Genomic DNA, 12,356 nt, shown 5'->3' with positions numbered 1-12,356 from the left:
TCAGTGGACACAAGCTAGAAAACTCCTACATATTTCTATCCCAATGCTTTCCCCCAAGGGCTCTGTGTCTGTTGCCACAGAGAAGGTATTCTCTGCCACCCGCCACTCGTGCACCTGTGAAGTGGGTCTCTAATACTTGCCCCCCACCTCTCCTCCCAGCAAGAACCCAGCCACTCGTTCTGCTACCTCCCAGGAAAACTCCAATGGTAGGAATGTTTGTGTCAGGGCCGGAAGGATGGATAGAAACACTTCAACCTGCACTTGCCCCTCAGCTGGTGTTTGCTCTTCCCAGGACGGGAGGGAGGGGTAGTCATGCCCAGAACATCCCCAATCTAGTCCCTCCTGCGGGTAGCTAACGCAGACCCACGTTTGGATGCCTCATGAACTACCAAAATTCCACCATCCGGACAGCTGCGTCTTTGCACGGGTTTCCCTTTCTGAAAATCCATCAGTACCTTAGGCTGGGTCCCAGGGCAGAGCTGTCCTCAAGCTTGGGTCTAGTGGGTAGGAAAACTCAGACTTTGTTCAGTCACGTGTTTGTAAGATGTGAGGCTTCTATTTTTTAATATGTATGTGCTGTGCACAAACCGTATCGTGTTCCAGCAACAAAGGAAAAGCTCTTTTTATACGTTCCTCTAAACTGTTTGACTCCACCCCTCTTCCTCTAAACTGTTTGACTCCACCCCTCTTCCTCTAAACTGTTTGACTCCACCCCTCTTCCTCTAAACTGTTTGACTCCACCCCTCTTCCTCTAAACTGTTTGACTCCACCCCTCCTATTAAAACCGACGACGAATCTCTGGGTTGTGGTCGCTTCTCATGTGGATTCTTCACCCCTCAAGGAGGCAGGCATGTTGGAAACAGAAAGCATGATGGCACCGTGCCGTGGACCTTTAAGGCCAAAAGTCACATGGGTCACTTCAGCCAGTGCCGTATTTTACAGAAGGGGAGTCTGGCCCAGAAGAGAGGAGGGAGATCCCGTCGACCGTAGTGGGGCAGGGGCCCTGTTCCACCTTGTCAGAGCCGGTTAGGCACATTTCTGTGACTATCACGTTATTCACTCATCCACCTATTCACCCGTCAAGGAATAGTTCTGGAGCAGCCGTCTCTGTGCTGCATTGCGCTAGGTTTGGGGGTGTGTGAGTGAACAAGGCAGAGACAGTCCTCTGGCCCCTCACGAACTTGCATTAAAAAGTAAAAATCAGGGGCTTCCCTGGTGGCGCAGTGATTGAGAGTCCGCCTGCCGATGCAGGGGACACGGGTTCGTGCCCCGGTCTGGGAAGATCCCACATGCCGCGGAGCGGCTGGGCCCGTGAGCCGTGGCCACTGAGCCTGAGCGTCTGGAGCCTGTGCTCCGCAACGCGAGAGGCCACAATAGCGGGAGGCCACAACAGAGAGAGCCCCGCGTACCGCAAAAAAAAAATAATAAATAAAAAAAAATAAAAAAATAAAAATCACCCATGAGTGTGTTAAAGTGTAGATTCCCAAGTCACACGCACAGAGTCCAGGCCTGGGTGGGCTCAGGAATCTACCCTTGTGACACACACCCCAGGCCACCCTGACGTTGCAAAGCCCTGGTCTAGTAGGATGACTGGACTCGTAGGAAAAAAGATATCTTTTCATAGGTTAAAAGAAGAAGGCCAGGGAGTTTAAGTTTCTTAGCCAGGATCGCCCAGCCAGATGAGACCCCCTTCCCTCTTCCTGAGTCCCCCTTCCACCGCCCCACATCATCAGCCTGGGAACCTCCCCACAGTGAGCTCCTGCACCCACCAGCCACCCTCTTCTACCTCGTCACGCAGCCTCTGGGGGAGATTGCAACGTGCCTTCTGCTGAGTGATGCCGGGTTCTGAATAAACCTGTACGCTCTTGGAAGAGCTGCCTGGCCCCATGGCCTCTGCACCTCACTCCCATGTTTATTCATGCAGTTAACATCTCCGAGATCCTACTACGTGCCAGAGACCACACTGGGCCCTGCAATATCGCTATGACAAGTTATCTGTGGGCTCATGTACTAGCAAGGAAGACAGACATTAAAGAAAGAATTCAGCGAATAGTGATAAGTGGCATGAAAGAGAAAGTCCAGGGGTAGCACAGGGGCACAGAACAGGGTCCTGATCATCTGGGTGGATAAGGCAATCCACCCCAGGGAGAGCTGAGCTGTGAGGGGCAGCAGCCAGGTGTCGGGTGGGAGCCAGCAGTCAGGGGAGGAGGGGTGCTCTGGGGGACGGAGGCTGTAGCAGGTGTTTGAAGGTGCAGGTGGCTGAGCGGGGAAGATGTAGCCCCTCTGAGGCTCTGGACCAGGGAGAGAGTGAGGAGAGCTGGGCAAGACGGGCCTCGAGACAGGCCTTTAGGAGCCATAGTACGGAGTGCCTGCGGGCTAGGATGAGGTGCTTGAATAATTTTTAATTTTGCATATCATATAATTCACCCTTTTCAAATATACAATTCAATGATTCTTAAGTACATTTACCAAGTTGTGTGACCATCACCATAAACCAGTTTGAAACCTTTTTAAGACTCCAGTAGGATCCTTCATGCACATTGACTCTGAATCCCCACCTCCCCGCTTCCACCCAGGCGACCACTAATCTGCTTCTGTCTCCACAGTTTTGCCTTTTCTATTTCATGCAAGGGAATCATGAAATATGGGGTTTCTTGAATTTGCCTTCTTTCACTTTAATCTAAAAATGAGAGCTCCTTGCTGAGTTTCAGAAGTGACAGGACCGGACAGGGGTTTTAGAAAGGTCCCTGGAGCCGTCTTGTGCAGAATGACTCCAGGGAGAACAGTTTGGAGGCGGCTGGAGCTCCAGGCTGGAGAAGACAGAGGCTGCACAGAGCGGTGACAGGCGATGGAAAAGGGCTGTCATTTCTCAGGCCTGACTCCCCGGGGGCTCTCTGGAGTCTCGATACTGACCAGGGGTCCTGGCCTTCCCCAATCAGTAGAAATCGACCAGAGGCCAGACAAGAAATTCAGGCAAGGCTTTATTGGGGTCCCCGCTGCAGCAGGGGGGAGCAAAAAGAAGTAACAAGTTCCTTTGCTCACTTGCTCTCTGAAGGGGGTAGAGCTGGTTCCTTATATGGGGTGAGAGCAGAGGTGTGTCCAGGGGTCGGGCTGGAGCGGCAGCTTAGGTGTTTTGCCCGCCTCTTTGTGGTGTTGAGTGCAGAGGGCATGCCCAGTGCCCTGCTTTCGCTCCCAGCTCTTCAGAAGTGGCAGTTGGGGTTTTTTTTGGTCTTTTTGGATCTTTTGGTCCAGAATTTGCCTCAACTGCACATGCTCGCAGTTATTTTTAGTCCCATACAGTTTCTTTGTACAGTAAATCCCCTACATGAGTTCCGTTCTGAGAGCACATTCCTAAGTCCAATGTGTTGGTAAGTCCAACAGAGTTAGCCTAGGTACCCAATAACACAATCGGCTCTATAGTACCGTACTGTAATAGGTTTATAACACTTCTCACACAGATAATACATACAAAACAAACACAAAAAATAAGAAAGCATGTTTAATCTTACAGTACAGTACCTTGAAAAGTACAGTAGCACCAGCACAACAGCTGGCACACAGGGGCTGGCATCGAGTGAACAGGCAGGAAGAGTTACTGACTGGAGGAGGGAGAGGAGGTGGGAGATGGCAGAGCTGAAGGGTCGCCAGCAACAGGAGACGGAGGAAGCTGCAGTGTCACTCACGCCTGACATTGACGGAACACACATTCGCATCTATGAAATTTCGCAACTTGAAGGTTCACGTATAAGGGACTTACTGTGTTTTGCTGTTCCAGAAGACGTTTGTCCAGCTGCAAGCAGAGCAGCACAGGGTGCCAGGTCCCAGGCCTGTCTCAGGCTGAAGCTGATTCTTCTGAAATGCGGGAACCAGCCCTCACCATCTTCCGAAATGAGTCTCTAGAGATATCCTTCTCTCTGTCTGACACTCGAATCCCTCCATGGACCCACCAGGAGGCTCCCTTGCGGGAGTCTGTGTCGGTCACTGGGGGCCCGACGCCAGCAGGATGACACAGGCGAGAGGACCTCATTCAGTATCACGTGCTTGACCCGGACGGCTGCTACGCCTCCTTCCCTCGGGTGTGAAGAGAAAGAGCTGGAATGCCAAGACGACACACTAAGAAGAGGTGTCCAACTGCTTAGGATGTGAAAACAATATCCCAGGGATATTCCGGACTCGGTCCACACTCCGTCAGACTCTCCTACCGCATGTCTGTCTAAACTACAGAAATAACGCTTGGGGTGGAAACCCCGAGACCTGCCAAATCCTCAGTTGACAAAGGTGCTTGTGAAGGAATAAATACATGGTTTTAAAAAAGATTTTTAACACAAAACTTTGGACACTCCTCCCAAAGAGTTTCATGCTCAGTTTTAAAAAAAAATCAGCCCAGATACTCCATTTCTTGAAAGTTCCTCCTTTGTTGCCCCGAAAGAGAGAAGGGAGACTGTCGACTGGCCCTTTGGGAGGCTGCAGAGCCGCTCGCCCGTGGCTGCAAATACCGACGGTTAATCGCTACTTCCTCTTACGAGGAACACGAGAGACCTCCCACCCGTTCTGGTGGGACGCCCTCCACCCAGCCGGCCAGCGTATGTCCCCACGAGGCAAGGCTACTCGGGGTTTCCAGGGACCACAGGGACAGCCTCTCCCTCCCTCTTGGAGCAGCTCCCAGCCCATCTGGGTCTGCCCGGCTGCCTTCACAAGATGCCACAGTCTCGGGGGCTCGAACAACAGACATTTACTATCTCACAGTTCTGGAGGCTGGAAGTCCAGGATCAAGCCCAGCAGAGTCCGTTTCTGGCGAGACCTCTCTTCCTGGCCTGCGGACAGCTGTCTTCTCATTGTGTTGTCACGCGGCCTTGCCTCTGGGCGCACACGTGGAGAGAGGAAGAGAGAGCATTGGTGTCTCTTCTTCTGCTTATAAGGACACCAGCCCTGCAGGATTAAGGTCAAGCCCTTATGACCTCATTTAACCTTAATCACCTCCCTGAAGGCCCCCCGTCTCAAAATATAGTCACACTGGGAGTTGGGTCTTCAATGTACGAATTTGCAGGGGACACACTCAGTCTATACAGTGTCCGCTGCCGCCTGGAGATGTCTGACCCCAGACATGCTGTCATCCTAACAGAATTCCAGAGGGAGATGGTCAGTCATGCCATCTACCGGACCCCAAGGGGTCTGTTCTAATCACACCTAGCCCTAATCCGGAGGCCCAGTTTTTTTGAGCGGGTAAGATAGGCAGCGCCCTCTAAGGGAATGGTTGTCGGCTGGGGGTGACATGGCCTCTGGTAACTTCTGAAGACACATTTGATCATTGCAAGTTGGGCTGCAGAGTGTGTAGTGCTACTGCTTCTAGCGCGCAGAGACCAGGGTTGCTGCAAGACACCCTACAAGGCACAGCACAGCCCCGGACCACAGAGAACGTTGCAGCCCTAAACGCCAGTAGTGCTAGGGTTACGAAAGCCTGCTGCCAGGTGTGGCCCGCCTCTTACTTGGCCTGAAATTCTCTCTCTCTCTTTTTTTTTTTTCGGCCACATCACACGGCTTGTGGGATCTTTGTCGCCCTAACAGGGATGGAACCCACGCCCTCAGCAGTGAAAGCATGGAGTCCGAACCCCTGGACCGCCAGGGAATTCCCTCACTTGGCCTGGAATTCTTCACTGACTCTCACTGGAGACCCAGAAAGGCTTTTTTCAGGCAGAAGGGCTGTGAGAGGAGCATCAGACGGCGTTATCAACCTTCACACCTCCTTCCCATCTCCAGGAAGTGCTGTGCAGAGGGGATCAGGCAGTGGCTGATGGAGAGCTGTCCAGAGGGGAGGGTCGGCAGATGTGCCCTGAGGAATTCACACCTGGGTGTCACGGAAGCGTTTCTGGGTCTAAGGTAAAGCGTGAGGGGCAGGTGACTAGGCCCCAAGGGAAATGACGTGAAAACACCCCACAGGTCCCCTTCTCTTCCCTCTCACAGCACCTTACTCAGCTCAGGCCCCCCCCTCCACCCCCCCACCCCGCATCCCAGCCAGCGGGACTCTTCTTACAACTTTACCCATAAATTGTTCTTGCCTATATAATCGAAGCATCTTCATTCAGTTTTCAAAGAATACTGTTTATTTTCATTTCCTCAAGATTATAAAATTAACATGTTAAATTAACATTATAAAAATAACATGTTCGCAGTAGAAAATTTAGAAACCGCAGGAAATGAAAGCAATCACCTCGTCGCTCATAATCGCGCTCCCCCAAAGGCCACGGCTGTTAGGATTTTGTTGTGTTTCCCTTCAGCCTCTCGAGTATAAGACAGAGCTAGCCCAAGCACGGCTGATGGGATGCTACGGAAAAGCCGTTTTATCTTCGTCTCAAAGCCGTAGGGTCATTTCAAGTTGCAAAAGCACCTTTTTCTTTAAAGGTTTTTGGGGGGGGTTTGTTTGTTTTCAAGTTGCAAAACACAGCTGCAATTCAGAAACTAGAACATCAGGTAACACGGAATAATCTGCACTTTGTTCTTCCTTCAGAAATGAGAGGTCCCCTCCCAGCTCCAGCGTGTCGGGCCCATCTCTTCTCTCCTCCTCCGGCACCTCCTCCCTGACTTGTGGGCTGCGGTTTCTGGCCCTTCTGGTGCAGAAGGGAAGCCGGGAGGAAGGGTAGGTCAGCGGGAAGGCTCTCAGCTGAGTGGCCCTGTCGTAAGCTCTCTGGGTCTAGTAAGTGCCTAAAACTGAGTCTCTCTCAGACTCTCAATCTGTCTGTCTGTCTGTCCCTCCCTCTCTCATTAGGCGCTGCTTTAGATTTTTCAGAGACCCTCCGTCTCTGGAGACCTCTTGCCTCTAACCTCCAGGACCCAGTGAGTTCATCTTTTTTTTCGAGGGGAGCCCTTTGCCCCCTCTTCTCCCAGACCCCTTGAAAGCCAGCAGTCCATCCGCAGCCCCCTTCTGCCACATCCCATTACCTCTCTAAGCATCTGTATGGGACCCTAAGTCCCCCCGCCCCTCCTGTGTGGCCCACAGCCAGACCCTGGGAAACACGCAGACAACCCTGGCCCCTCTGAGCTCTGGGGGTGAAGGGGGAGCCCAGAGCAGCCCACCTGCCCATCGCTCTTACCGCTGGAACAGTTTGGTGGCCCCTCTGTCCTGCCTGGGAGACTTTCCAGGCAGGAATCGCACAGCTGCCCTCAACCTCAGGGACAAACGTCCAGCCGTCTGTGGGATCTCACCTAAACCTCTCCTTTGACTTAAGGCACTCCAGGCCCACCTAAAAAGCCCCCTAAAAAGGTTACCCCTAAAACCCACTTCTCAAAATCCTCTTACTTCCCGACCCTCAGTACGGAGGAATCCCATGAATTTGTGAGCCGTGGCTACCAATGTTCTCTGGCCTTTTCCATTCTTCTCCATACAAACTGCCCGCCCAGGTTACTGCGGGGCCTCTGATCTCCAACAGTGCCAGGAAGATAACACATCTGGACATTTTTATGGTCTTCTGTTCATTGTTAATTGGAAAAACCCAGCCAAACAACAATAACAAAGCAACGAAAAATAAATAACACATAATTCTTGATTAAAAACATTTTAAATCCGTACACAGCAATTAGGAGGGTGGAGGGAGAAAGGTAACAACATTTGGAGAGTAATAAGAAATAACATTCATTATATTTTTAACCCTCTTTATGAATCTAAATGTACTTTTTCCTTGATAGAATGTGTTACACGCTTCTTGATTGATTAATAAAATTGTGTTTGCAAAACTTAGGATGTAAATATTTTGTAGAGAAGGCGAAGAATACTCAACGGAAAAAGCTATTTCCCCATGTTTTCCAAATTTTTGAAAAACTCCTAAAGTTTTCAAAAACTTCCAAAAACATTTTTTTGGTAACTTTCATCCAGTTTTTCTCCCACACTTCACATTGTCATTTACCCTTCCGGCTGAGCCCTTTTCATTTCTTTTTTGCGTTTGTTCCTCTGCCCCGCAGGGTCTCCCAGGTGAAGTCAGGGCCATCCATCGTCAGACCCTTTGGTACCGCCCCCTTGTGGTCACTTCCTTAATAACGACGGTTAAGAGCCAGTGAACACCGATGGTGAGTTGGGACTTGGATGCTACTTTTAGAAATGAATAGACCGTAGTCCTTGCTTAGAAAGAGCTCACAGTCCTGAATGGAGGAGTCACCTGCCCAGCTGACGCTGCTTTCAATCGGAATACATCTGAGGTTGCAGAGGAAAAGGTGACTCAGCAGAGGGGATGGGATGGGAAGACTTGCAGAAGAAAGGCCACTGGGGCTGGGACTGCAGGATGGCAGACACGTGGAGAGGAGGGAGGGCTGTGCTAGGCTCACAAAGGGGCCTGAGCACAGGCTGAGGTCAGGATATAATGACACACGGGAGGTTCCGCTTAGTAGGGGGTTAAAGTGTAGACTTGGGGGGCGGACAGGTGGAGGTGAGGTCAGGGCTTAGATGTGGCATTCAGAAGCTGCCCCATCTTAGGCGGGTTATTTAAGCCTCAGTTTCCGCTTCCATAAAAATGGGGAACGTGAAAATTGGGCATAACGCTAGTGCCTATCTCACAGCACCCTTGCAAAGGTTAAATGGAATAATACACGTGAAGTGCTTCGCACGGGACGCGGTGTACGGACGCGTTCAGTAGGTGGCAGCTGCGGAGGGCAAGCAGTTCAGGGTGTCCTAGAGGGTGGAGGCGTGGACAGGTGTGGAGGGTAATGTAAGCTGGAGGCACACCTCGAAGGCCAAGCTCAGGAGCCCCAAATTATCCATAGACAGAGGGGAACCCCTGCAGGGCTTCAAAGAAAGTGGCCTGATGAGATCCTGCCTCAAGAGGAGGATTCTGTGGTGAGGGTAAAACAGTGAAAGCAAGGAAGCTACTCATTCATTTAATACTCAAATGTTTATTTACAGCCTCCCAGCTTTAAGTCAACGCGCTTGTGCTTGTGAAGGTCACTGAACTGCAGAGAGAGCGGCCTCTGCTGCTGGGAGCTTTCGTTCCGATGGAGACCAGACGGCCACGAAATCCCCACACAATATACCGTTATCAGACGTCGGGGGGAGGGCGACAGGGGCACGCATGCGGGGCTAGGACGGAGAATAACCCGGGGAAGTGAGTCACTTCAGCTCCTGCGCCTACCAGGCAGAATCAGTGTGCAGAGGCAAAAGACGTGATATGTTAGGAGTTTGGGTTTAGCGGATACACACTACTATATAGAAAATAGATCATGGAAACCTGTTAAGGGACTTCCCTGGTGGTCCAGTGGTTAGGACTCTGCGCTTCCACTGCTGGGGACATGGGACAAACAATTCCAGATCGAGTACAGAAAGGTGAAAAGTTTTCCTACTTCATTTTACAAATTAAATATGACCATGTTGGGACTTCCCTTGTGGTCCAGTGGTTAAGAATCCACCTTCCCATGCAGGGGACGTGGGTTCAATCCCTGGTCGGGGAACTAAGACCCCACATGCTGCAGGGCACCTAAGCCCACATGCTGCAACTACTGAGCACATGGGCCACAACTAGAGGGCCTGCGCACCTCAACTAATGAGCCCGCATGCTGCAGCAGAGGAACGTGCGTGCCGCAATGAAGATCCTGTGTGCTGCAACTAAGATCCAATGCAGCCAAAAATAAAATGAATAAATAAATATTTTTAAATATATATATATATATATATATATATATATATATATATATATATAGAACCATGTTACCAAAACTGGACAAAAATTGCAAGTTGACTAAGACAGTTATTGACAGTATGATTCAGAAATGCAGATGAAAAAATCCTAAACCAAATATTAGCAAACCAAATACAGCACTATATTAAATATATATATCTGTATGTTGATTTTTTTGGAATGGTGTGTGTAAGTTATATTAACTAGGATTTTGCATTACGATCGTAAAGACGGTGTTCTAAACTATTTGTTGTTAGAAGAGCTGTCTTGTGTGATAGGGTAGAGAACTGCTGTGTTAGTTCATTTAACTAGAGAAGGGACAGGTAAAGCTCTCAGAAACCCCAGTGGCAATGACTGGGGCAGATGAGAGCTGTTGCTGAAACGATTCACCCCTGCCTCCCTGGCCTGGTGGTTTCCTTGTAAGGTTTGTCTGAGCAAGTCCGTCTGGTCTGAATTTAGCTGGGCCCAGGCTCTTTACAGCAAGGACAAGGGAAGACATCCTTATAGTTGCTCATGAAAATTCATACCCTGTATCCAGACCCCCGCACTCATCCACTACACTCCCAGGCTGAGACTGGGGGCAGGGAAAGCCCCCCAGTTACAGGGAATGAACAGGATTCTCCTGACGGTCCCTACTGGGGATAGCACGCAGGCTGTCACAGCCTTTGACCTCAGCTGAGTTGTCTGGGCTGAATTTAAGTCCCTCGGGGAACAGGCCAAATTAGTCCACAGCGAGGGAGCATTTGGTATCTTGGTTAATTCTTTCTCTGGAAGCAGGAACCTGGACTAAATTAGCTCTAGTAGTTTTCTGGTGGCATCTTTAGGATTCTCTATGTATAGTATCATGTCATCTGCAAACAGTGACAGTTTTACTTCTTTTCCGATTTGGATTCCTTTTATTTCTTTTTCATCTCTGATTGCTGTGGCTAAAACTTCCAAAACTATGTTGAATAAGAGTGGTGAGAGTGGGCAACCTTGTCTTGTTCCTGATCTTAGTGGAAATGGCTTCCGTGTTCCACCATTGAGAATGATGTTGGCTGTGGGTTTGTCATATATGACCTTTATTATGTTGAGGTAAGTTCTCTCTATGCCTACTTTCTGGAGAGTTTTAACTTTTTGTCAAAAGCTTTTTCTGCATCTTTTGAGATGATCATATGGTTTTTCTCCTTCAATTTGTTAATATGGTGTGTCATATTGATTTGCATATATTGAAGAATCCTTGCATTCCTGGCATAAACCCCACTTGATCATGGTGTGTGATCCTTTTAATATGCTGTTTGATTCTGTTTGCTAGTATTTGTGTTGAGGATTTTTGCACCTATGTTCATCAGTGTTATTGGTCTGTAGTTTTTTTTTTTTTTGTAACATCTTTATCTGGTTTTGGTATCAGGGTGATGATGGCCTCATAGAATGAGTTAGGGAGTGTTCCTCCCTCTGCTATATTTTGGAAGAGTTTGAGAAGAATAGGTGTTAGCTCTTCTCTAAATGTTTGATGGAATTTGCCTGTGAAGCCCTCCGGTCCTGGGCTTTTGTTTGTTGGTAGGTTTTTATTTTTTAATCAAAGTTTCAACTTCAGTGCTTGTGATTGGTCTGTTTATATTTTCTATTTCTTTCCGGTTCAGTCTCGGAAGGTTTTGCTTTTCTAAGGATTTGTCCATTTCTTCCAGGTGGTCCATTTTACTGGCATATAGTTGCTTGCAGTAATCTCTCATGATCTTTTGTATTTCTTCAGTGTCAGTTGTTACTTCTTTTTCATTTCTAATTCTGTTGATTTGGAGGGAGTCTTCTCCCTTCTTTTCTTGATGAGTCTGGCTAACAGTTTATCAAATTTGTTTAACTTCTCAAAGAACCAGCTTTTAGTTTTATTAATCTTTGTTATCTTTTCCTTCATTTCTTTTTCTTTTTTCTTTTTTTTTTTTTTTTGGCTGCATTGGGTTTTCATTGCTGCTTTCTCTAGTTGCGGTGAGCAGGGGCTACTCTTTGTTGTGGTGAGAGGGTTTCTTGTTGCAGTGGCTTCTCTTGCTGCGGAGCACAGGTTCTAGGCAAGCGGGCTGCAGTAGTTGTGGCATGTGGGCTCAGTAGTTGTGGCTCGTGGGCTCTAGAGCACAGACTCAGTAGTTGTGGCACACGGGCTTAGTTGCTCCACGGCAAATGGGATCTTCCTGAACCAGGGCTCGAAACTGTGTCCCCTGAATTGGCAGGCAGATTCTTAACCACTGCACGACCAGGGAAGTCCTTCATTTATTTCTGATCTGATCTTTATGATTTCTTTCCTTCTGCTAACTTTTGGGGGTTTTTTGTTCTTTCTCTAATCACTTCAGGTGTAAGGTTAAGTTGTTTATTTGAGATTTTTCTTGTTTCTTGAGGTAAGATTGTATTGCTATAAACTTCCCTCTTAGAACTGCTTTTGCTGCATCCCATAGGTCTTAGGCCATCATGTTTTCATTGTCATTTGTCTCTAGGTATTTTTTGATTTCCTCTTTGATTTCTTCAGTGATCTCTTGGTTATGTAGTAGTGTATTGTTTAGCCTCCATGTGTTTGTATTTTTTACAGTTTTTTTCCTGTAATTTATATCTAGTCTCATAGTGTTGTCATGGGAAAAGATACTTGATACAATTTCAATTTTCTTAAATTTACCGAGGCTTGATTTGTGACCCAAGATATGATGTATCCTGGAGAGTGTTCCATGAGCACTTGAG

This window comes from Delphinus delphis, chromosome 11 (genome assembly GCF_949987515.2).
Source record: "Delphinus delphis chromosome 11, mDelDel1.2, whole genome shotgun sequence".
Lineage (NCBI taxonomy): Eukaryota > Metazoa > Chordata > Mammalia > Artiodactyla > Delphinidae > Delphinus > Delphinus delphis.
Note: the sequence above shows the minus strand (reverse complement) of the source record.